We start from the raw sequence: 25629 nt of genomic DNA, 5'->3' as shown, positions 1-25629 counted from the left end.
ATTTCTTGGTTTCATTTAAGAGATTATTTTCCAGGGAAGCATATGTAGACATTTAAGTAAATACATACAATTATTTCAGCACTATTTAAGGACTATGCAGTAATTACACCTCATATTCACAGTCTATAGCAGCCATTTTGATTATTCTTGGCAGCCATTTTGTGCCATACTGCTCACATCTGTCATCATAGTGGAGACGAGAAATGGGGGAGGGGAGGTTAAAAAAAGCCTGGCTTCACAATAACTCTAAACTTTTCAGTGCAGTAACAGTCATTCCTATAACCTTTAGACACATGATAAGGTGATAACATGGACTACATTAAACCAGCATTTCTTAATCCAAGGCCTCTTGTCATTTATTTATTTTTTACACTGAATGATTGCATTATAAAATCAAATAGTCAAGGTGGGAAATTGATCTGCTTATTAATGCAGAGGTCCTCTTTCTATTGCTATCACCAAGCTTAATTTTTCTGTAAATGGACGACAAAATAATACAATGCTTTATTATTGCCCCTTCGAATACTGCATCCTTTAATGCCGCGTTCAGGTGCTCGTCGGACCTACGACTTAGTTTCATGCCACGTTCACGTGCTAGTCGGAACGTTCCGACTTGCTAACTGGTTGTAATTATACACGTGTCGCGTTCAACCAGTTAGCATGTTGGAAATGTCAGTTTCCTAGTTCTGACTAGCATGTGAACGCGGCATCATTCATGTGCTTTTTGGTGGGAACAATTCTTCAACCATTAAGATTTTAGCTAGCTTGATAAGCTAGCTAACGATTCATTTTGATGTATGTTAAAATTAACACACATCAAAATGATTTTTTCAAAATCGTTATCCCATTTATGAATTTAGAAACATAAATACATATTAATCTTCTGGCTAAATTAACATTTAAAATGCAGTAAAATAAAATAATTAAATTAAATTGTCCTTTCAACCCCTCCATTCTCTCACAAAGATTGCTAGCTAGCTCACTGCTTACCTTTTTCCCACAAAAGGCATGGAAGTCCGCCTCCCTCAAATTTGCCCAACCTCTTTCCTGTTCCTGACCACGCCTAAATCACGCCTTCTTTCCCTTTTATGGACACGGATCGGACACTGATAAGGTCTAATGGGCGGGCTTAGCTTGAAGGGCCGTCCCTATTGTATTCTAAACTCCGCCCCTCTTCTCTTTCAGGTCTTCAAAACGGAAACACCCCCAACGGTTGCCATTTTACTTTGGCCAAGACTTGACTGGAATTGTAGCTGTCAAAGCGATATTCCAAAGAGGCACGAGTGCACTTCCCGTTAATTGCTGTATGAAGAAAGTGTGGCTCTGCTCTCATTTGATTTAAGTTATCGGCGCTGCTGAGTGGTGCAAGGGAGCAGCGGTTCGCACAACAAAAAGGTAGCTACACACCAACAGTACATATGATGTGAGGGGAAACGATAGCAAGCCATGGTGGCATGGTGTTTAAATGGCTGGCTTTACAACTAGGCAACGTTAGTTACTCGCCGGTTTGTCAGTACTGTATTGCGTTATCTCCTATTCCTCGAGTCAGGAATTTGTGTCTGGCCTCAAAAAACGTAGCCAGCAAGCTAACGTTACATAGGCTCTTGTTTCGAATGTTCTGGCCAGCTGAACAATGCTGCTAGCCGGCTAACGTTATCTACTTGGCTTATTTGTATGTTGATTACTTTTCTCACTTTTAGAGTGCCTACAAGCTACTCAAATAATCGAACGAGGGAAGGGACGTATACTTAGCTAAGTCGCTATCTGACTGAATTCAAGTCGTGTTTATTCTCTTCATCACAATAATGTTTTTACACTGTTCGATTTTTCTTCTGTCTGATCTTTTTCGATTATTCGGAATGACATCAAAGACGCCATGCCCATAGAGGAAAAGGCAAAGAGGTGATTTAAAAACGGCTCAGTGAGATCAACCAGCACTACTTTTATATTGAGTGACATAGTGCCTTATATTATAAACAGTCATAATGGTAAAGTTGAATTATAATCAGTGGAGGCTCCTCAGAGGAGGAAGGGGAGGACCTTCTGCTTCAGTGAATTTCAAAAAAATAGTGAAACAATATAGTGATCCTTTAAGATAAAACGGTACAAAATATATTAACTTCACCAAATAATTGATTAAAACACAATGTTTTGCAATGAAGGTCAGTAGCCATAACAGCACTCTGTAGGGTAGCACCATGGTGTAGCTGGAGGACAGCTAGCTTTTGTCTTCTTCTGGGTACATTGACTTCAATATGAAACCTAGGAGGCTCATGGTTTTCACCCCCTTCCATAGACTTGCACAGTAATTATGACAACTTCTGGAGGACGTCCTCCAACCCATCAGAGCTTTTCCAGCACGAACTGACATGTTGCCCACTCAAAGGATCAGAGAATGATTCTAGTACTGAAAGCATAAGTTACAGCTAGCTAGCACTGCAGTGCATAAAATGGGGTGTGTATTTGGCTCAAAGAGAGAGACAATAGTTGAACAGTTTTGAACAAGTTAATTTCTTCAAAAATGATGAAGCAAGAGAGAGCTAGTTATATTTCGTTGTATTGTTTTCTCTTACTTACCTAGCTAGCGAATGCAGCCTACTCAAACTCCTGGCTCAAACAGAGGGGGATGTTAGCTAGCTGGCTATTGCTATCCAACACTGGAACTCTTCCAAGTCAAGATAAGCTTTTTGTTTTATTAATTTATTGCCACCGGGGCCTGCAGGTGTAACTGCTAAACTGCTTGCTGTACACTGTACTGCATGATTGTTGCTGGGTTATTAACACATTAGTTCTAGAAGATAGCTATGTTGACTAGGACGTTAGCTAATATGGTGTCAACGATGTAGGATGTGTGTAGCGGTCATGGTATGAAGGTTTGGCTTGGAAAGGTTTTTTGCCTGGTCAAAGACAGCTGTTGTATTGTGCACTGAAGTCCACAAGCGAAGGGAAAAGGTGAGAGGAGGAGAGCGCGTAGATGCGAAAAGAAATTATACAACATGCAAATGATCATGCTGTTCGTATGTGGCTGCTATGAAAGTGAACTGTTTGCAGAGATTGGGTGTATTCGTTCCGGCGATTCTGTTGAAAAACGTTTCTTAAACAGAAGCAAACTGATCAAAACGGGGATAAACATAAACTATTGTTTGCAACTGTTGGACTAATGATTAAACACTAGATAAGCTAGATGCAGGCAAGAGTGTGCAAGGCGGTATTCTTTTTTTTTTCTTTATTATTATTTTAAGGGGGTAGATCAGCTTAATATTGCAGATAGATTGTAACTTTCATCAATGTAATTGTCTGCATCACTTCCAATCCCCCATGTTTTATATAAACATACATACATACATATCCTTTAAAAAATATATATTCAAAACTTTTGACCACGACTGTGTATGTATGTATATATATATATATATATATATATATATATATATATATATATATATATATATATATATATATATATATATATATATATATATATATATATATATAACACACACACACACACGTACATACAGTGGGGGAAAAAAGTATTTAGTCAGCCACCAATTGTGCATGTTCTCCCACTTAAAAAGATGAGAGGCCTGTAATTTTCATCATAGGTACACGTCAACTATGACAGACAAATTGAGGAAAAAAAATCCAGAAAATCACAATGTAGGATTTTTTATGAATTTATTTGCACATTATGGTGGAAAATAAGTATTTGGTCACCTACAAACAAGCAAGATTTCTGGCTCTCACAGACCTGTAACTTCTTCTTTAAGAGGCTCCTCTGTCCTCCACTCGTTACCTGTATTTATGGCACCTGTTTGAACTTGTTATCAGTATAAAAGACACCTGTCCACAACCTCAAACAGTCACACTCCAAACTCCACTATGGCCAAGACCAAAGAGCTGTCAAAGGACACCATAAACAAAATTGTAGACCTGCACCAGGCTGGGAAGACTGAATCTGCAATATGTAAGCAGCTTGGTTTGAAGAAATCAACTGTGGGAGCAATTATTAGGAAATGGAAGACATACAAGACCACTGATAATCTCCCTCGATCTGGGGCTCCACGCAAGATCTCACCCCGTGGGGTCAAAATGATCACAAGAACGGTGAGCAAAAATCCCAGAACCACACGGGGGGACCTAGAGAATGACCTGCAGAGAGCTGGGACCAAAGTAACAAAGCTTACCATCAGTAACACACTACGCCGCCAGGGACTCAAATCCTGCAGTGCCAGACGTGTCCCCCTGCTTAAGCCAGTACATGTCCAGGCCCGTCTGAAGTTTGCTAGAATTTGGATGATCCAGAAGAGGATTGGGAGAATGTCATATGGTCAGATGAAACCAAACTAGAACTTTTTGGTAAAAACTCAACTCGTCGTGTTTGGAGGACAAAGAATGCTGAGTTGCATCCAAAGAACACCATACCTACTGTGAAGCATGGGGGTGGAAACATCATGCTTTGGGGCTGTTTTTCTGCAAAGGGACCAGGACGACTGATCCGTGTAAAGGAAAGAATGAATGGGGCCATGTATCGTGAGATTTTGAGTGAAAACCTCCTTCCATCAGCAAGGGCATTGAAGATGAAACGTGGCTGGGTCTTTCAGCATGACAATGATCCCAAACACACCGCCCGGGCAACGAAGGAGTGGCTTCGTAAGAAGCATTTCATTGTCCTGGAGTGGCCTAGCCAGTCTCCAGATCTCAACCCCATAGAAAATCTTTGGAGGGAGTTGAATGCTAATAAAATATATTTATCTTTATTACTTTCCAACCCCACCACCCTTTCCCTACTTGGAGTAAACTAGTGAACAACAATGCTTAGGCCTCTACTTCCAGCTTATACTTATTATCTACATTTTATGGACACAGTCAATTTTACAATAATTATATATATTTTTTTTTCTTCTCCTGACTTCTTCTACTGTCAACCTCTCTGATCATTTTCATGATGTCCATCCGGTTTGCTTCTTTATGCCATATCTTTCTAACTGTGCTCTTTCACAAAAGCTCCCAACCTACAACCTATATACTTAGTATGGACACAGTATGCTTACATTATTAGTTATCTTGTTATTATTTGTTGTTAGTTGTTATTAGTCCCCTCCTTCAACTCCATTCAACACCACCCATCTATCTCTTAACACCATCCATATAGGATTTCTATTTGCCATATATTTTTCAACTGTGATGTTTTACAAAAGTTCTGAACCTTTCTATTCTCATTGTTTCTACAGATTGTGAATTAAAAATAAACATTTTTGCTAATAGTATTATTATATTATTGATCGATTGACTATGACTTTTCAGATCACCCAGTAATGCTATCTGCAAGGTTAGCTCAAAGTAAATATTGCAATCCTTTAGCCATTCCTGGACCTGTGTCCAAAAACAAGCTACAAATGGACAGTACCAAAAAAAATTATCTAATGATTCTCTCTTCGCAGCAAAATCTGCAGAGCTGGGAAGATTGTATCCCCCATATAAATGACATTCTATTCGTAGCAAGAATTTTATATAATAATTTAAATTGAAAGAATCTAAGTTTTGAATCCGGTGTCGTTTTGCCTATCAGTTCATAAACACTATGCCATGGAATCGGTACGTCAAATCTCTTCCTAACTATTTTGCAATCTACAGTGGGGAGAACAAGTATTTGATACACTGCCGATTTTGCAGGTTTTCCTACTTACAAAGCATGTAGAGGTCTGTAATTTTTATCATAGGTACACTTCAACTGTGAGAGACGGAATCTAAAACAAAAATCCAGAAAATCACGTATGATTTTTAAGTAATTAATTTGCATTTATTGCATGACATAAGTATTTGATCACCTACCAACCAATAAGAATTCCGACTCTCACAGACCTGTTAGTTTTGCTTTAAGAAGCCCTCCTGTTCTCCACTCATTACCTGTATTAACTGCACATGTTTTGAACTCGTTACCTGTATAAAAGACACCTGTTCACACACTCAATCAAACAGACTCCAACCTCTCCACAATGGCCAAGACCAGAGAGCTGTGTAAGGACATCATGGATAAAATTGTAGACCAGCACAAGGCTGGGATGGGCTACAGGACAATAGGCAAGCAGCTTGGTGAGATGGCAACAACTGTTGGCGCAATTATTAGAAAATGGAAGAAGTTCAAGATGACGGTCAATCACCCTCGGTCTGGGGCTCCATGCAAGATCTCACCTCGTGGGGCATCAATGATCATGAGGAAGGTGAGGGATCAGCCCAGAACTACACGGCAGGACCTGGTCAATGACCTGAAGAGAGCTGGGACCACCGTCTCAAAGAAAACCATTAGTAATTAGTAACCACTACGCCGTCATGGATTAAAATCCTGCAGCGCACGCAAGGTCCCCCTGCTCAAGCCAGCGCATGTCCAGGCCCGTCTGAAGTTTGCCAATGACCATCTGGATGATCCAGAGGAGGAATGGGAGAAGGTCGTGTGGTCTGATTAGACCAAAAACTATATTTTTGTCTCAACTCCACTCGCCGTGTTTGGATGAAGAAGAAGGATGAGTACAACGCAGAGAACACCATCCCAACCGTGAAGCATGGAGGTGGAAACATCATTCTTTGGGGATGCTTTTCTGCAAAGGGGACAGGACGACTGCACCGTATTGAGGGGAGGATGGATGGGGCCATGTATCGCGAGATCTTGGCCAACAACCTCCTTCCCTCAGTAAGAGCATTCAAGATGGGTCGTGGCTGGGTCTTCCAGCATGACAATGACCCGAAACACACAGCCAGGGCAACTAAGGAGTGGCTCCGTAAGAAGCATCTCAAGGTCCTGGTGTGGCCTAGCCAGTCTCCAGACCTGAACCCAATAGAAAATCTTTGGAGGGAGCTGAAAGTCTGTATTGCCCAGCGACAGCCCCAAAACCTGAAGGATCTGGAGAAGGTCTGTATGGAGGAGTGGGCCAAAATCCCTGCTGCGGTGTGTGCAAACCTGGTCAAGGGTAAACCTGGTCATATCTGTAATTGCAAACAAAGGTTTCTGTACCAAATATTAAGTTCTGCTTTTCTGATGTATCAAATACTTATGTCATGCAATAAAATGCAAATTAATTACTTAATAATCATACAATGTGATTTTCTGGATTTTTGTTTTAGATTCCGTCTCTCACAGTTGAAGTGATTGAAGTGATTAAATATTAAAGCATTAGACCCATCACTAAAAGCTTCAGTCATACAAAAGTTATGCTTAAATCCGAACTGGTTCTCTAGCAAATTAGTAAGATTGTCTCACCCAATGTTCAAGAATGGCCTTTTCCCCTTTATTCAGATTACAACCTCTCACTTTCAGTTATTTGAAAAGGAAATCATCCCCCAAATATCACTATTTCTAAAACAAGCCATAGAAAGTTGGTTGCAATTTCAATTTAATCCTCCAGAAACGACAGTACAAATAATGCAACAAATAGTGGTTAAACTCAAATATACTAATTGACAAGAAACCTTTTTTTTTTTTTTTTTGACAAAATGTAAAAAAAAAAAAAAAAGGTATAATCTTCGTAAATGATATCATCGGTAGGACTGGTGGAGTTGTCGCACATACAGCTAACAAAAACATATGGAAATGTCTGCTCTACCCAAAATTACAACCAAATAATTGCAGCCTTACTGCAAAAATGGAAGAGGAAAGTGGAAGGGGGAGAAAGTAAGGAACTTGCCTTGCTTTAAAGAACATAATTGGTTAAGGAAAACTGTGATAAATAAAAAAGTATACCAGTTTCATTTAAGGACCAAAGGATTGACAGCCGTCCCATATACAGTGGGGAGAACAAGTATTTGATACACTGCCGATTTTGCAGGTTTTCCTACTTACAAAGCATGTAGAGGTCTGTAATTTTTATCATAGGTACACTTCAACTGTGAGAGACGGAATCTAAAACAAAAATCCAGAAAATCACATTGTATGATTTTTAAGTAATTAATTTGCATTTAATTTTTCACAGTACTAAAATACTAATTTCCTTGGCAAATAAGAAACACCAGCACACTTAACTCTATGGACTCATAAATATTGTTTGCTACAGATGGGTGGGGTGTTTACTGTCAAAACCGGTGCGCACCTTGAGGTGAAATACAGACTGTGTTGGCTTCCTAGGGGTGTGCCGAGTACTCTGACAAATTGAGTATCGTAACGGATATGGAGAATTGTCCGAATACAATTATGATACAAGTGTTTTTTTGTGTGGTAGTTATCCGGGAAACTAAAACTAAAGCAGGAAGCACCAGTGACTCAGTTAATAAGGAAGTGGTCAGATGACGCAGATGCTAAGCTACAGGATTGTTTTGCTAGCACAGACTGGAATATGTTCTGGGATTCATCCGATGGCATTGACGAGTATACCACATCAGTCACTGGCTTCATCAATAAGTGCATTGATGATGTTGTCCCAACAGTGACCATACATGCATACCCCAACCAGAAGCCATGGATTACAGGCAATATCCGCACTGAGCTAAAGGGTAGAGCTTTCAAGGAGCGTGACTCTAATCCGGACGCTTATAAGAAATCCTGCTATGCCCTCCGACGAACCATCAAACAGGCAAAGCGTCAATACAGGACTACGATTGAATCCTACTACACTGGCTGTGACGCTTGTCGGATGTGGCAGGGCGTGCAAACAATTACGGGCTATAAAGGGAAGCCCAGCCGCGAGCTGCCCAGTGACACGAGCCTACCATATGAGCTAATTGACTTCTATGCGCGCTTTGAGGCACGCAACACTGAAGCATGCATGTGAACACCAGCTGTTGCGGATGACTGTGTGATCACGCTCTCTGTAGCCGACGTGAGTAAGATCTTTAAACAGGTCAACATCCACAAGGCCGCAGGGCCTGACGGATTACAAGGACGTGTAATCCGAGCATGTCTTCACTGACATTTTCAACCTGTCCTTGACAGTCTGTAATACCTACATGTTTCAAGCAGACCACCATAGTCCCTGTGCCCAAGAACGCCAAGGTAACTTGCCTAAATGACTACCGACCCATAGCACTCATGTCTGTAGCCATGAAGTGCATTGAAAAGCTGGTCATGGCTCACATCAACACCATCATCCCAGAAACCCTTGACCCACTCCAATTCACGTACCGCCCCAACAGATCCACAGATGATGCAATCTCTATTGCACTCCACACTGCCTTTTCCCACCTGGACAAAAGGAACACCTACGTGAGAATGCTGTTCATTGACTACAGCTCAGCGTTCAACACCATAGTGCCCTCAAAGCTCATCACTAAGTTAAAGACCCTGGTACTGAACCCCTCCCTTTGCAACTGGATCCTTTCCGACGACACCGGTGGTAGGCCTGATCACCGACAATGATGAGAAAGCCTATAGGGAGGAGGTCAGAGACCTGGCAGTGTGGTGCCAGGACAACAACCTCTCCCTCAACGTGGTCAAGACAAAGGAGATGATTGTGGACTACAGGAAAATGAGCGCCGAGCACGCCCCCATTCACATCAACAGGGCTGTAGTGGAGCAGGTTGAGAGCTTCAAGTTCCTTGGTGTCCACATCACCAACAAACTATCATGCTCCAAACATACCAAGACCGTCGTGAAGAGGGCACGACAAAGCCTTTTCCCCCTCAGGAAATTGAAAAGATTTTACATGGGTCCTCAGATTCTCAAAAGTTCTACAGCTGCACCATCGCGAGCATCCTGACTGGTTGTATCACCGCCTGGTATGGCAACTGTTCTGCCTCCGACCACAAGGTGCTACAGAGGGTAGTGCGTACGGCCCAGGACATCACTAGGACCAAGCTTCCTGCCATCCAAGACCTCTATACCAGGCAGTGTCAGAGGAAGGACCTAAAAATTGTCAGACTCCAGCCACCCTAGTCATAGACTGTCCTCTCTGCTACCGCACGACAAGCGGTACCGGAGCGCCAAGTCTAGGTCCAAAAGGCTCCTTAACAGATTCTACCCCCAAGCCTTAAGACTGCTGAACACAAAATGTGGAAAAAGTCAAGGGGTCTGAATACATTGTATATCACCAGTAGTACATTTAACGTTAATTTCTAATCTACAATGTTTGTTTGGATATGGGAATTTCTGTTAATGCATTCAATATTCATTCCTTTTACTGTTCTCATTGTTGGAATGGACACATTGTTTGCAGAGTGCACAACCTATGCAACACTTGTGAAACAAGTTTTGGTTTATTTCATTCCATTTATGAGTGTTGTCAATTCAATTTAGTCATTTGTCTTTTGTTTGCAGCGCTCCTGTCAATGCTGTAAGGACGCACACCTGATTACGCTTAGAAGTAGTATTTTTGATTGGCTTAATGCACCACCACTAATGAGCTGTGGAGCTTCTCAAAAAAAAAAATATATAATATATATTCACCTCAAACAACAAGCAGATGAAATCTGTTTTTACATTAATTGATAATGACAATAGTTCCTCAATGTATTTGAAAAACCTTTCCAGCTCTCTCCCTTTCGATAACCACTAGCGTGAAAGGGAGAAATGTCATGCTCTGAGCCAGTGGAAACGTCATAAAATAGGCCTACCTGATTACTTCTTAGCAGTGCGTGACTTGGACTGAAATAGGTTCCTGTACTCATTTTGGGTGTTGATACTGTTTATTTAGGTGCAGGAGCTCCACGATACTTTTGCGCTAATATTCCATAAGTGGTACAGGAGCATAAGCAGTAGAACATTTGAGATGTCGGTACTCCGCTCCGGTGAGCTCCAGCCCAAGTCAACCACTGCTTCTTATCCCTTGCGCAAATAGCCTACAGCTGTGTCTGTCCCAAGCTCACTGGCGCAGGAAACTGAGTTCCTAGAATATTTTATACAATGTTGCGAGTTCGCTAGTGCTTCAGGTCAGACCCAAGTTAATAGTTGATACAATATTTCAGGTTCGTTGCAGACAGGCCATGCATAGACAATGTGATTTATAGAATATTTATTTTTATCAGGATATTTTCTGGCTGCAGTTTCTATTTGTTGGCTTTATGTAGGCTATTTTTACATAGTTGGCAATAGGAGTTAATTTTTAGGTTAGTATCATTTTGATATAGGTTTGGATAGAAGTTTGATTAACCACAACCAATTATTTTGAGTTATGAAGACGTTATTATAAATGAAATGAAACTGTTCCACAAATGTGCATATGTAAACTATAACTGGTACACAGATCGGTAGAAAGGTAAGAAATTGGCAATCCACATGAAAGGTTGCCGATTCCTCGTGTAGCCTAATACCAGCAACTTCAGGAGAGTAATGGCAGAATCTGCGAAAGTCAGCAGGAGAGGGGGGAGAATGGTTGGGTTAGGTTAAGTTATTTTTCTTCGGGTTATCTAGATCTCTGGCTCCCTCTTGAAGCATTAGTCTTATTTCATCAAACAGTAAGCTTAAAGCATCAGACGAGATATATACACACACACACTTGAAGTCGGAAGTTTACATACACTAGGTTGGAGTCATTAACTTGTTTTTCAACAAATGTCTTGTTAACCAACTATATAGTTTTGGTAAGTCGGTTAGGACATCTACTTTGTACATGACACAAGTCATTTTTCCAACAATTGTTTACAGACAGATTATTTCACTTATAATTCACTGTATCACAATTCCAGTGGGTCAGAAATTTACATACACTAAGTTGACTGTGTCATTAAAAAGCTTGGAAAATTCCAGGAAATGATGTCATGGCTTTAGAAGCTTCTGATAGGCTAATTTACATCATTTGAGTCAATTGGAGGTGTACCTGTGGATGTATTTCAAGGCCTACCTTCAAACTCAGTGGCACTTTGCTTGACATCATGGGAAAATCAAACGAAATCAGCCAAGACCTCAGGGAAAAAAATGGTAGACCTCCACAAGTCTGGTTCATCCTTGGGAGCAATTTCCAAATGCCTGAAGGTACCACGTTCATCTGTACAAACAATGGTACGCAAGTATAAACAACATGGGACCACACAGCCTTCATACCGCTCAGGAAGGAGAATTGTTCTGTCTCCTAGAGATGAACGTACTTTGGTGCGAAAAGTGCAAATCAATCCCAGGACAACAGCAAAGGACCTTCTGAAGATTCTGGAGGAAACGGGTACAAAACGATCTATATCGACATAACCTGAAAGGCCGCTCAGCAAGGAAGAAGCCACTGCTCCAAAACCGCCATTAAAAAAAGCTAGTCTACGGTTTGCAACTGCACATGGGGACAAAGACTGTACTTTTTTGAGAAATGTCCTCTGGTCTGATGAAACAAAAATAGAACTGTTTGGCCATAATGACCATCGTTATGTTTGGAGGAAAAAGGGGGTAGCTTGCACTCCGAAGATCACCATCCCAACCGTGAAGCACAGGGGTGGCAGCATCATGCTGTGGGGGTGCTTTGCTGCAGGAGGGACTGGTGCATCATGAGGAAGGAAAATTATGTGGATATATTGAAGCAACATCTCAAGACATCAGTCAGGAAGTTAAAGCTTGGTTGCAAATGGGTCTTCCAAATCGACAATGACCCCAAGCATACTTCCAAAGTTGTGGCAAAATGGCTTAAGGACAACAAAGTCGAGGTATTGGAGTGGCCATCACAAAGCCCTGACCTCAACCCTATAGAACATTTGTGGGGGCAGGACTGAAAAAGCGTGTGCAAGCAAGGAGGCCTACAAACCTGACTCAGTTACACCAGCTCTGTCAGGAGGAATGGGCCAAAATTCACCCAACTTATTGTGGGAAGCTTGTGGAAGGCTACCCAAAAGGTTTAAACCAAGTTAAACCAATTTAAAGGCAATGCTACCAAATACTAATTGAGTGCATGTAAACTTCTGACCCACTGGGAATTTGATTAAAGAAATAAAAGCTGAAATAAATAATTATCTCTCTTATTCTGACATTTCACATTCTTAAAATAAAGTGGTGAACCTAACTGACCTAAGACAGGGAACCTCCGGGAGAGGGCAGGTATACAAGATGGCGTATTGAATACAGTGGTACAAATCACCTCAAGATAAAAACATAATAATCAATTATTAGCCAGTGGTTATCCCACTGGCTATAGGGTGAATGCACCAATTTGTGAGTCGCTCTGGATAAGAGCGTCTGCTAAATGACGTAAATGTGCCCTTTAGCAAGGCACTTAACCCTAATTGCTCCTGTAAGTCGCTCTGGATAAGAGCGTCTGCTAAATGACTAAAATGTAAATGTAAATGTAATATCAGTAAGTTAGACTAAATATTAACATTTCATAAATTAGAGGGTAATAGCATTCAATCTGGATAATAACACACAACAAATTATAAGGCTAGAGAAATGTATCGACAAATATTACAACAACATGCAACACACAAACATGACGGAAGATAAACGAGGAGAATCAATCTCCAAGAGAGAACGCGATTCCTCGACTGATACAGATTTATGCTTTTCACCACTGGGACTGGTAAGTGTAGAAAGCAACCTGTTGAAGTCGATAAATGACAAACTGGGCAGTAATGATGTAAAAGAGTTGACGGCGAGTCTTGAAATAAGTGACGGAAAAGCTGCGACAATGGAGAGCGACTATAAAAAAATTAAAAGGGACAGTCACTAGGATGGAAACGGATGTTAAGGAACTTAAAATGGAGAACAACTTTCTGAGAGAAGCCTTACTGGACATGCAAACTAGATCGATGAGAGAATCTAGTACATACGGGTATCCAGGAAAAAGAGGGAGAGATTTACAGAAAAGATTGTGAAGGACTTCTTTCTTTCAGCGCTTCAGATTCCACTCAAGGCTGTCGACAAAATCCAACTCAAACGTGTACACTGTTTCGGCAAAAAGGACCGAGATATGAGCGTCCAATCGTTGCCAAATTAGCTTTTTTTTAAAGGATAAAGTAATGGTTAAAAGGTGAAAGACTTGCTGGCACGAAAATAGGCATGAATGATCAGTTCCCGAGGGAGATTGGGTACATAACTTTGCGCCGTTCTGCAATCCTCTTCAAGGAAAATAGATTTAAAAGGGAAGCGTGTTGCTCTTGTTGTCGATAAACTGTATATTGACAACCAAATGTTCCGCGACACAAAGACTACTCCGTGGCTATTCTGAAAGTTCTAATAGAGTCGAATAATAGAACACCCAATACTAGCCATGGTAGGGATTGTGATAATAAAGCACATTTTATAGTAGGTATAGTATTTTATAAAGGGATAAGACGGTATTACAAGAAAAGATAACAAGCAAAATAATACATCTTCAAATACAACTAAATTAGAACACAAGTACTCAATCAACATAGTGGAGATAAAAACATAGCAAACAGAAGACATAGGCACAGTGTGTGGATGAATTGTGATGGAAGGTGTGGTGTGCGTTTTTGTGTTTTGAATAAGTGTGGCATTAAGTGAGTGAGAAAGGAAATGGTTGCATATCCCAGAACCGTGTGTCTGTGAGCAGGGGTTGTGAGGGAGAGCTTTCAATTTTGTGCAGATGAGGGATATACATTTTAAAATACAGTATACATCTAATATATTTTTTTTATTGGCCTATCATGATGGAACGATCCCCAACCCTATATCCTAGAGAAGTCCCCATCTGTTTTATGGACCTGCTGTGAGTTGCCTATATGCAGCCAAAACAGAAAAATAAATGCGGTCAGGGACCTACTTGAGCAGCACCGCCCCCTCAAGATTCTGAGCCTGCCTTGCAGGGTTGGTCCGACAAAGCCAGAGCCCCCTGATGGGAGAGCATTATATACAAGGAAATTCTCAAAGCTGCTAATGAGAACCTTGACGACCTTGTACCCAGCCGGTGGGGATTCCGGTGGGGTACCCCCACCCAGGTAGTGGCAGTGCTGGCAACACTGGCTGCAGTAACCCATGGGGAGGGGGTCACACTCGGACGTTCAGAGAGGGGGCTTATCATTGTGGCCCAGGTGGCACAAAAGAATCAAAGGTCTGACTGCACGGAGATGCTTGGGAAAAATGGTTACAACGGGGGACCAGAGTGTTTGTGTCTCAGGTGAAGAGGGTGGATCTGATCTCCATCACCTAGGACTTGACATAGATTAAATAGATTAATCAAATCTCACATTGTCAATTTTTGCTCAATCTTGCATGCTTTCTCAAACCGCTGTAACTGTATATGCATTCATAAATCAGGTCCTTTCTTGAGTTGGGCTCTGGGATGTAACAACCGTTGAGCATCTGATTTTTATGGTTGATTGTGGAGGAAAGGGGTTGAGTGTGTTAGAGTATGTGCGTGTGTGTTTATCCCACATCTGTTGCAAGGGAAAAAAGGATGTTAGGGAGAATATAGGATGAACCACAATTGTTTTCTAAAATAATAATTGCTTGTCAAATGTAATGTAATACAATGGCAATCCTGGTTATAGGTTAACATCCAAATATACTTCTCCCATGGGCAAAGAAACTCAAAAGGGGTGATGATATTAATTAATAGTAATTTCGATCTGAATGTGCAAATTGTCTAAACAGATACGCAAGGTAGATGGATTATTTTAAATATGTTATTGGACCACAAACAGATATGGCTCATTAACCTTTACGGACCAAATAATGATGATCCACTCTTCTTTGACAATATATATAATAAATTATCAACCCTACAAGCAATTCAATACTATTTTTATGGTGGGGGATTATAATACTGTTTTAAATAGCTCAATGGACCGTAAAGAAAATCACACTACAAACAATCACCTTCATGCTCTTAAGGAAATCGTGAATGTCATGGATACATTAGAACTAGTAGATATATGGAGGCTTAAATATCCTGATCTAGTGAGCTCTACATGGCGGAGACTCAATCAAGCTAGTCATCTTGACTTCTTTCTTATGTCATTCTCGTTGGCACCAAAAGTTAGTGTTGATAGGGGACACAATGCGATCGGACCATCATATAATTGCCATATACATTACTCTTACTGAATTTCCGCGTGGATATTGGAACTTTAATCAAAGCCTATTGGATGATGATTTATTTTTTACTTTTTTCCGACATAACATAGGTACAGCAAATCCCCTTAATTGTATGGACACCTTTAAATGTGCCTTTAGATGCCATGCAATTCAGTACTCATCTCAAACAAAAGCAATTTAGGTCAGAAGAGTCCATACCAACAAAGGAAATAGAAGGTCTAACAGAACAGATAGATAGCAATAAAAACTGTAACATAGAGGCTAAGAATAAATTAGAGGAAAAACAAAAAGAAATGGAGAAACTTATTCAAGAAAGATGAAGTGTAATACATTATAAAAATAAAGCAAACTGGATGGAATATGGGGAAAAATGCACCAAAATCTTTTTTTAAATCTTCTTCATAGGAATGCTACCAAAAATTATTTACTGAAACTGGTTAAAAATGACGGAGTCACCCATGATTCACCAGATGATATTTTGAAAGAGGAAACAAAGTACTTTAAGCATATGTTTTTGTTTCAGTCGCCTCCATCTCCTCTAACTGAAGCTAATTGTAGAGATTTTTTTCTATTGATAATGTAATATTAACAGCCATAAAGAAAGATTCATGTGAAGGTGAAATTACAGAGGAGGAACTTCTGGATGTAATTAAAGACTGTAAGTCCAGGAAAACTCCAGGGTTGGATGGCATACCAGTCGAGGTATACCAAAGCTTTTTTGATATACCCAGAGGACCGTTATTAGCATGTTTAAACCACTCCTATGTAAATTATAGATTATCAGACACTCAAGAAGGTCTGATTTTCATTATTACTGAAACCGGAAACAAGTGGAAAATATAAAGATCCAGTCCATTAAAAAAATTGGAGGCCACTTACATTTCAGTGTTGTGATGCAAAATGTATAGCGCACAGAATTAAAGAGGTGTTGTCGGACGTTATTCATTCTAATCAGACAGGTTTTTTACATGGAAGATACAGTGAGGGGGAAAAAAGTTTTTGATCCCCTGCTGATTTTTGTACGTTTGCCCACTCACAAAGAAATAAGCAGTCTCTAATTTTAATGGTAGGTTTATTTGAACAGTGAGAGACAGAATAACAACAACAAAATCCAGAAAAACGCATGTCAAAAATGTTATAAATTGATTTGCATTTTAATGAGGGAAATAAGTATTTGACCCCCTCTCAATCAGAAAGATTTCTGGCTCCCAGGTGTCTTTTATACAGGTAACGAGCTGAGATTAGGAGCACACACTCAGCTTGTTACCTATATAAAAGACACCTGTCCACAGAAGCAATCAATCAGATTCCAAACTTTCCACCATGGCCAAAACCAAAGAGCTCCTCAAGGATGTCAGGGACAAGATTGTAGACCTACACAAGGCTCGACTGGGCTACAAGAGCATCGCCAAGCAGCTTGGTGAGAAGGTGACAACAGTTGGTGTGATTATTCGCAAATGGAAGAAACACAAAACTGTCAATCGCCCTCGGCCTGGGGCTCCATGCAAGATCTCACCTCGTGGAGTTGCAATGATCATGAGAACGGTGAGGAATCAGCCCAGAACTACACGGGAGGATCTTGTCAATGATCTCAAGGCAGCTGGGACCATAGTTACCAAGAAAACAATTGGTAACACACTACGCCGTGAAGGACTGAAATCCTGCAGCGCCCGCAAGGTCCCCCTGCTCAAGAAAGCACATATACAGGGCCGTCTGAAGTTTGACAATGAATGATTCAGAGGAGAACTGGGGGAAAGTGTTGTGGTCAGATGAGACCAAAATCGAGATCTTTGGCATCAACTCAACTCGCTGTGTTTGGAGGAGGAGGAATGCTGCCTATGACCCCAAGAACACCATCCCCACCGTCAAACATGGAGGTGGAAACATTATGCTTTGGGGGTGTTTTTCTGCTAAGGGGACAGGACAACTTCACCGCATCAAAGGGACAATGGACGGGGCCATGTACCGTCAAATCTTGGGTGAGAACCTCCTTCCCTCAGCCAGGGCATTGAAAATGGGTCGTGGATGTGTATTCCAGCATGACAATGACCCAAAACACACGGCCAAGGCAACAAAGGAGTGGCTCAAGAAGAAGCACATTAAGGTCCTGGAGTGGCCTAGCCAGTCTCCAGACCTTTAATCCCATAGAAAATCTGTGGAGGGAGCTGAAGGTTCGAGTTGCCAAACGTCAGCCTCGAAACCTTAATGACTTGGAGAAGATCTGCAAAGAGGAGTGGGACAAAATCCCTCCTGAGATGTGTGCAAACCTGGTGGCCAACTACAAGAAACGTCTGACCTCTGTGATTGCCAACAAGGGTTCTGCCACCAAGTACTAAGTCAGTATTTGCAGAGGAGTCAAATACTTATTTCCCTCATTAAAATGCAAATCAATAAAACAAATCTAAAAGATTCAGTCATACAAAAGTTATACTTAAATCCGAACTGGTTCTCTAGCAAATTAGTAAGATTGTCTCACCCAATATTAAAGAATGACCTTTTTCCCTTTTAATCAGATTACAACCTCTCACTTTCAGTTATTTGAAAAGGAAATCATCTCCCAAATATCACTATTTCTAAAACAAGCCATAGAAAGTTGGTTGCAATTTCAATTTAATCCTCCAGAAACGACAGTACAAATAATGCAACAAATATTGTGGTTAAACTCAAATATACAAATTTATAAAAACCCTTTTTTTGGGGGGGGGGGGCAAATGTTTAAAAAAGGTATAATCTTCGTAAATGATATCATCGGTAGGACTGATGGAGTTATGTCGCACATGCAGCTATCAAAAACATATAGAAATGTCTGCTCTACCCAAAATTACATCCAAATAATTGCAGCATTACCGCAAAAATGGAAGAGGAAAGTGGAAGGGGGAAAAGGTAAGGAACTTGTCTGTCGACCATGCATTAAATAACATAATTGGTTAAATAAAAAAGTATACCAGTTTCATTGAAGGACCAAAGGATTGATTGCCGTCCCATATAGATTGCAAAATAAATTTTGAAGAAATGTTTGACGTGCCGATCCCATGGCATAGTGTTTATGAACTGATACGCAAAACGACGCCGGATTCAAAACTTATAATTTTTCAATTTAAATTATTATATAAAATTCTTGCTACCAATAGAATGTTATTTATATGGAGGATACAATCTTCCCAGCTCTGCAGATTTTGCTGTGAAGAGACGGTCATTAGATAATTTGTTTTGGTACTGTCAATTTGTAGCTTGTTTTTGGACACAGGTCCAGGAATGGCTAAAGGATTGCAATATTTACCTGGAGCTAACCCTGCAGATAGCATTACTGGGTGATTTTGAAAAGTCATAGTCAATCGATCAATAATATAATACTTTTAGCAAAAATGTTTATTTTCGATTTACAATCTGTAGAAACAATGAGAATAGAAAGGTTCAGAACTTTTGTAAATCATCACAGTACAGTTGAAAAAGATATGGCAAATAGAAATCCATTATGGATGGTGTTAAGAGCTAGATGGGAGGTATTGAAGGATGGGACTAATAACAACAAGATAACTAATAATGTAAGCATACTGTGTCCATAATAAGTATATAGGTTGTAGGTTGGGAGCTTTTGTGAAAGAGAACAGTTAGAAAGATATGGCATATAGAAGCAAACCGGATGGACATCATGAAAATGATCAGAGGTTGAGGGTAGAAGAAGTTCAGGAGTAAAAACAAACAAAATTGGTTTGTAAAGTGGTTATCCCACTGGCTATAAGGTGAATGCACCAATTTGTAAGTCGCTCTGGATAAGAGCGTCTGCTAAATGACGTAAATGTAAAATTGACTGTGTCCATAAAATGTATATAGTATGTATAAGCTGGAAGTAGAGGCCTAAGCATTGTTGTTCACTAGTTTACTCCAAGTAGGGAAAGGGTGGTGGGGTTGGAAAGTAATAAAGGGAAATAATATTTTTTTAAAGGATGTGTGTGTGTGTGTGTGTGTGTGTGTGTACACAGTCGTGGTCAAAAGTTTTGAGAATGACAAGTATTGGTCTTCACAAAGTTCGCTGCTTCAGTGTTATGAGATATTTTTGTCAGATGTTACTATGGTATACTGAAGTATAATTACAAGCATTAGATAAGTGTCAAAGGCTTTTATTGACAATTACATTAAGTTTATGCAAAAAGTCAATATTTGCAGTGTTGACCCTACTTTTTCAAGACCTCTGCAATCCGCCCTGGCATGCTGTCAATTAACTTCTGGGCAGCCCATTCTTGCATAATCAATGCTTGGAGTTTGTCAGAATTTGTGGGTTTTTGTTTGTCCACCCGCCTCTTGAGGATCGATCACAGGTTCTCAATGGGATTAAGGTCTGGGGAGTTTCCTGGCCATGGACCCAAAAAGTCAATGTTTTGTTCCCCGAGCCACTTAGTTATCACTTTTGCCTTATGGCAAGGTGCTCCAACATGCTGGAAAAGGCATTGCTCGTTACCAAACTGTTGTTGGATGATTGGGAGAAGTTGCTCTCGGAGGATGTGTTGGTACCATTCTTTATTCATGGCTGTGTTCTTATGCAAAATTGTGAGTGCGCCCACTCCCTTGGCTGAGAAGTTGATTTAATTAAAACAAAAAGGGTGTATCTATATATGGAAAAATATAAAAAAAAAATTAATGTAGTCCCATCGATTGGTCAAAAGAGCTGACTATTTTGGTCAACCAATATTTATTTTTATTTATTTTAGTCGGACAGTCCTAGTGCAATGGCAAAAAAATTTGACATAGTAATCAAATAGGTGGCATTGTTAATGCAGTGCCTTCAGAAAGTATTCACACCCCTTGACCTTTACCACATTTTGTGTGACAGCCTGAATCTTAAATTGAGATTGTTTCACTGGCCTACACACAATAACCCGTAATGTCAAAGTGGAATGATGTTAGAAAATAATTTTTAAATGAAAAGCTGAAATGTCTTGTCAGTAAGTATTCAACCCCTTTTTTGTTTTGGCAAGCCTAAATAAGTTCAGAAGTAGAAATTTGCTTAACAAGTCCCATAAATTGCATGGACTCACTGTGTGCAATAATAGTGTTTTAACGACATGACTACCTCATCTCTTTACCCCACTACGATTATCTGTATGGATTTTCAAGCACAGATTCAACCACATACTAGGGAGCTTTTCCAATGCCTCTCAAAGAAGGGCACGTATTGGTTGATGGGAAGAAGGAAAAAAATGCAGACATTGAATATCCTTTTGAGCATGGTGACGTTATTAATTACACTTTTTGGATGGTGTGTCAATACACCCAGTCACTACAAAGATACAGGCGTCCTTTCTAACGCAGTTGCCAGAGAGGAAGGAAACCGCTCAAGGATTTCACCATGAGGCCAATGGTGACTTTAATGCTAGGAGAAAACTGAGGATGGATCAACATTGTACTTACTCCACAATACTAACCTAAATGACAGAGTGAAAAGAAGGAAGCCTGTACAGAAAAAGAATATCCCAAAACATGCATCCTGTTTGCAATAAGGCCCTAAAGTAAAACTGCAAAAAATGTGGCAAAGAAATTAATGCTTTGTATTCAGGACATAAAGTTATGTTTGGGGCAAATCCAACACAGCACATTACTGAGTACCACTCTTCATATTTTTAAAGCATGGTGTTGGCTGCATCATGCTATTGGGCATGCTTGTCATCAGCAAGGACTATGGCGTTTTTTAGGATTAAAAGAAAGGGAGTAGAGCTAAGCACAGGCAGAATTCTAGAGGAAAACCTGGTTGTCTGCTTTCCAACAGACACTGGGAGACAAATTTTACAGCAGGACTATAACCTAAAACACAAGGCCAAATATACACTGGAGTTGCTTACCAAGACGAGATTGAATGTTCTTGAGTGGCCTAGTTAGTTTTGACTTAAATCGGCTTAAATCTATGGCAAGACCTGAAAATGGGTGTCTCGCTATGATCAACAACCAATTTGACAGCGCTTGAAGAATTTTGAAAATAATAATGGGCAAATGTTGCATAATCCAGGTGTGCAAAGCTCTTACACTTACCCAGAAAGACTCAAAGCTGTAATCGCTGCCAAAGGTGTATGTATTGACCCAGGAGTGTGAATAGTTATATAAATAGTTTTTCTGTATTTCATTTTGAATACATTTGCAAAAATGTCTAAACATGTTTTCACTTTGTCATTATGTAAATCCAGGCTGTATAACATGCTAATAAAGACTAAAACAAAATCAAGTGCAAGAGGCATGCAGATAAAATAAAACAAGATGTAAATTATTAATAAAAAAATAGATATAGGCCTAGTATGGACATTGTTAGCCCATGTGCATAGTGAGTGGAATAATGTACAGTGCAGTAGCAGCATATAATTTATATAAAGGTATACAGTGCCTTCGGAAAGTATTCAGAACCCTTGACTTTTTCCACATTTTGTTATGTTACAGCCTTATTCTAAAATTGATAAAATAAAAAAATTCTCAGCAATTTACACACAACCCCATAATGACAGTCAAAACAGGTTTTTAGAAATGTTTGCATATTTATTAAAAATAAAATACAAACTTATTTACAGAAGTATTCAGACCCTTTGCTATGAGACTCAATTGAGCTCCAGTGCATCCTGTTTCCATTGATCATCCTTGATGTTTCTACAACTTGATTGGAGTCCACCTGTGGTAAATTCAATTGATTTGGACATGATTTGGAAAAGCGCACACACTTTATATAAGGTCCCACAGTTGACAGTGCATGTCAGAGCAAAAACCAAGCCATGAGGTTGAAGGAATTGTCCGTAGAGCTCCGAGACAGGATTGTGTTGAGGCACAGATCTGGAGAATGGTACCAAAACATTTCTGCAGCGTTGAAGGTCCCCAAGAACACAGTGGCCTCCATCATTCTTAAATGGAAGAAGTTTGGAACCACCAAGACTCTACCTAGAGCTGGCCGCCCGGCCAAACTGAGTAATCTGGGGACAAGGGCCTTGGTCACGCTGACAGAGCTCTAGAGTTCCTCTGTGGAGATGGGAGAACCTTCCAGAAGGACAACAATCTCTGCAGCACTCCACAAATCAGGCATTTATGATAGTGGCCAGACGGACGCCACTCCTCTGTAAAATGCACATGACAGCCCGCTTGGAGTTTGCCGAAAGGCACCTAAAGACTTTCAGACCATGAGAAACAAGATTCTCTGGTCTGATGAAACCAATATTGAACTCTTTGGCCTGAATGCCAAGCGTCACATCTGGAGGAAACCTGGCACCATCCCAACGGTGAAACATGGTGGTGGCAGCATTCTGTGGGGATGTTTTTCAGCAACAGGAACTGGGAGACAAGTCCGATCGAGGCAAAGATTAATGGAGCAAAGTACAGAGAACCTTGATGAAAACCTGCTCCAGAGCGCTCAGGACCTAAGACTGGGGCAAAGGTTCACCTCCTAACAGGACAACGACCCTAAGCACACAGCCAAGACAACGTAGGAGTGGCTTTGGGACAAGTCTGTGTCCTTGAGTGGCTCAGCCAAAGCCGGATTTGAACCTGATCGAACATCTCTGGAGAGACCTGAAAATAGCTGTGCAGCGACGCTCCCCATCCAACCTGACAGAGCTTGAGAGGCTCTGCGGAGAAGAATGGAAGAAACTCCCCAAATACAGGTGTGCCAAGCTTGTTGCGTCATACACAAGAAGACTCAAGGATGTTTCAACAAAGTACTGAGTAAAGGGTCTGAATACTTATTTAAATGTGATATTTCAGTTTTTGTATTTCTTATACATTTCTGAACCTGTTTTTGCTTTGTCATTATGGGGTATTTTGTGTGTAAATTGCTGAGGGAAAAAATACTTATTTTATCCATTTTAGAATAAGGCTGTAACGTGGAAAAAGTCAAGGGGTCTGAATACTTTCCAGAATGCACTGTATACATTAGTAGTGCAGTACGGTGACAACTATTGCATTGGTCCGGTATACAAAAATAATTTACAACGGAAGCTTGTACCAAAGATGAATAGATTCTGTGTGTGTGTGGTAGGGTGCGGTAGTCAGCCCAGGGTTCAGCTGTTTGAACAGTCTTTCCGCTTTGGGGTAGAGGCTGGCTTTGAGACAGGTGGCTTAAGACTTGACGTTGACCTTCGCTGCAGCGGATTCTCTCTCTCCTGTGCGTTTTCGACTCCCACATTCATAATCGGAGGGCCCTTTCATGTAACTGGTGATCTGAATCTGGAACCCCTCATCTGTGGCATCCCGGGTTTCAGGGTTCTTCCAAGTGGCTCTTATACACAAAGAACAATTTAGTTACATTTTAATCGCACATGGTCTTACACATGAGTTTAAGAATTTACTTAAAAGTAGAGAGAACAAGGGTAACACATTTTAATAAAATCAAGACCTACTGTGAAGAATGGTCTTTAGAAACAAGTCCACGAAACAGGCCTCATCCCCTGCCCCAGTCCAGGTTATGGTGATGGCAAGATGGTTTGACAGAATGCAACGTAACATCCGCCACACATTTACATTTTAGTCATTTAGCAGACGCTCTTATCCAGAGCGACTTACAGGAGCAAAAGTGCCTTGCTTAAGGGCACATCGACAGATTTTTTTTCACCTAGTCAGCTCGGGGATTAGAACCAGCGACCTTTCGGTTACTGGCACAACGCTCTTACCCACTAAGCTACCTGCCGCCCACACTGTCGACTTCAGGTCCTTGGCACGCATTACAGCCCAAAACCTTAGCTACGAAATGCAAGAGAAGTATTAGAAATGACGCACATGTTAACGTATTTCCCACCCCCTATATTTTACATATATTTATTGTGACAGTCTAAAGACAGATGACAGATATTTCCAATAAGTATTTACATTTAAGTTGGTAAGTTATGTTCTTAACTTCATGTCTGCGGCTCAAACTTTCTAGTGTTCTAGTGTCTCACTCCTGGCCCTGTTTGAAACAATGTTACATTAAAATGAAGTAAATACTGTGCAAGAAAGAACAGATGGGCTAAGTGACTAATGTTACATACCTCCATGGCTATCACATCCACGTGGTGTTGTGGTGAATACGATGCTGGGGATGGCCATTGCCCTAATTCAAAGACACACCAGATTAGCTACATGAATAAAGGGGCTTTTTCTCCCCCTACACACAATACCCCATAATGACAAAGCAAAAACAGGTTTTTAGACATTTTGGAAAAACAAAAGAAAACGGTAATCACATTTACATAAGTATTCAGACCCTCTACTCAGTACTTTGTTGAAGCACCTTTGGCAGTGATTACAGCCTCACGTCTTCTTGAGTATGACACTACAAGCTTGGCACACCTGTATTTGGGGAGTTTCTCCCATTCTTCTCTGCAGATCCTCTCAAGCTCTGTCAGGTTGGATGGGGAGCGTCGCTACACAGCTATTTTCAGGTCTCTCCAGAGATGTTCGATCAGGTTCAAGTCCGGGCTCTGGCTGGGCCACTCAAGGACATTCAGAGACTTGTCCCGAAGCCACTCCTGCTTTGTCTTGGCTGTGTACTTAGGGTCGTTGTCTTATTGGAAGGTGAAACTTTGCCCCAGTCTGAGATCCTGAGCGCTGTGGAGCAGGTTACATCACGAATCTCTCTACTTTGCTCCATTCATCTTTCCCTCGATCCTGACTCGTATCCCAGTCCCTGCCTCTGAAACGCAGCCCCACAGCATGATGCTGCCACCACCATGCTTCACCGTAGGGATGGTGCCAGGTTTCCTCCAGACGTGACTCTTTGCATTCAGGCCAAA

At 40.7% G+C, this 25629-nt stretch overlaps 1 protein-coding gene across 1 annotated transcript in view; it reads left to right on the top strand.

The window, feature by feature from the left end:
- The first annotated feature begins 1207 nt into the window (after positions 1-1207).
- The window catches only part of LOC121545349 (coiled-coil domain-containing protein 71), a 42099-nt gene continuing 17677 nt past the window's right edge, over positions 1208-25629 (top strand). The window contains exon 1 of the mRNA XM_041855791.2: positions 1208-1395. The gene's annotated coding sequence lies outside the window, so the exon portion shown is untranslated. The remainder of the gene's footprint in view (positions 1396-25629) is intronic.

This window comes from Coregonus clupeaformis, chromosome 30 (genome assembly GCF_020615455.1).
Source record: "Coregonus clupeaformis isolate EN_2021a chromosome 30, ASM2061545v1, whole genome shotgun sequence".
Taxonomy (NCBI): Eukaryota; Metazoa; Chordata; class Actinopteri; order Salmoniformes; family Salmonidae; genus Coregonus; species Coregonus clupeaformis.
This window is presented reverse-complemented; position numbering and strand designations above follow the sequence as displayed.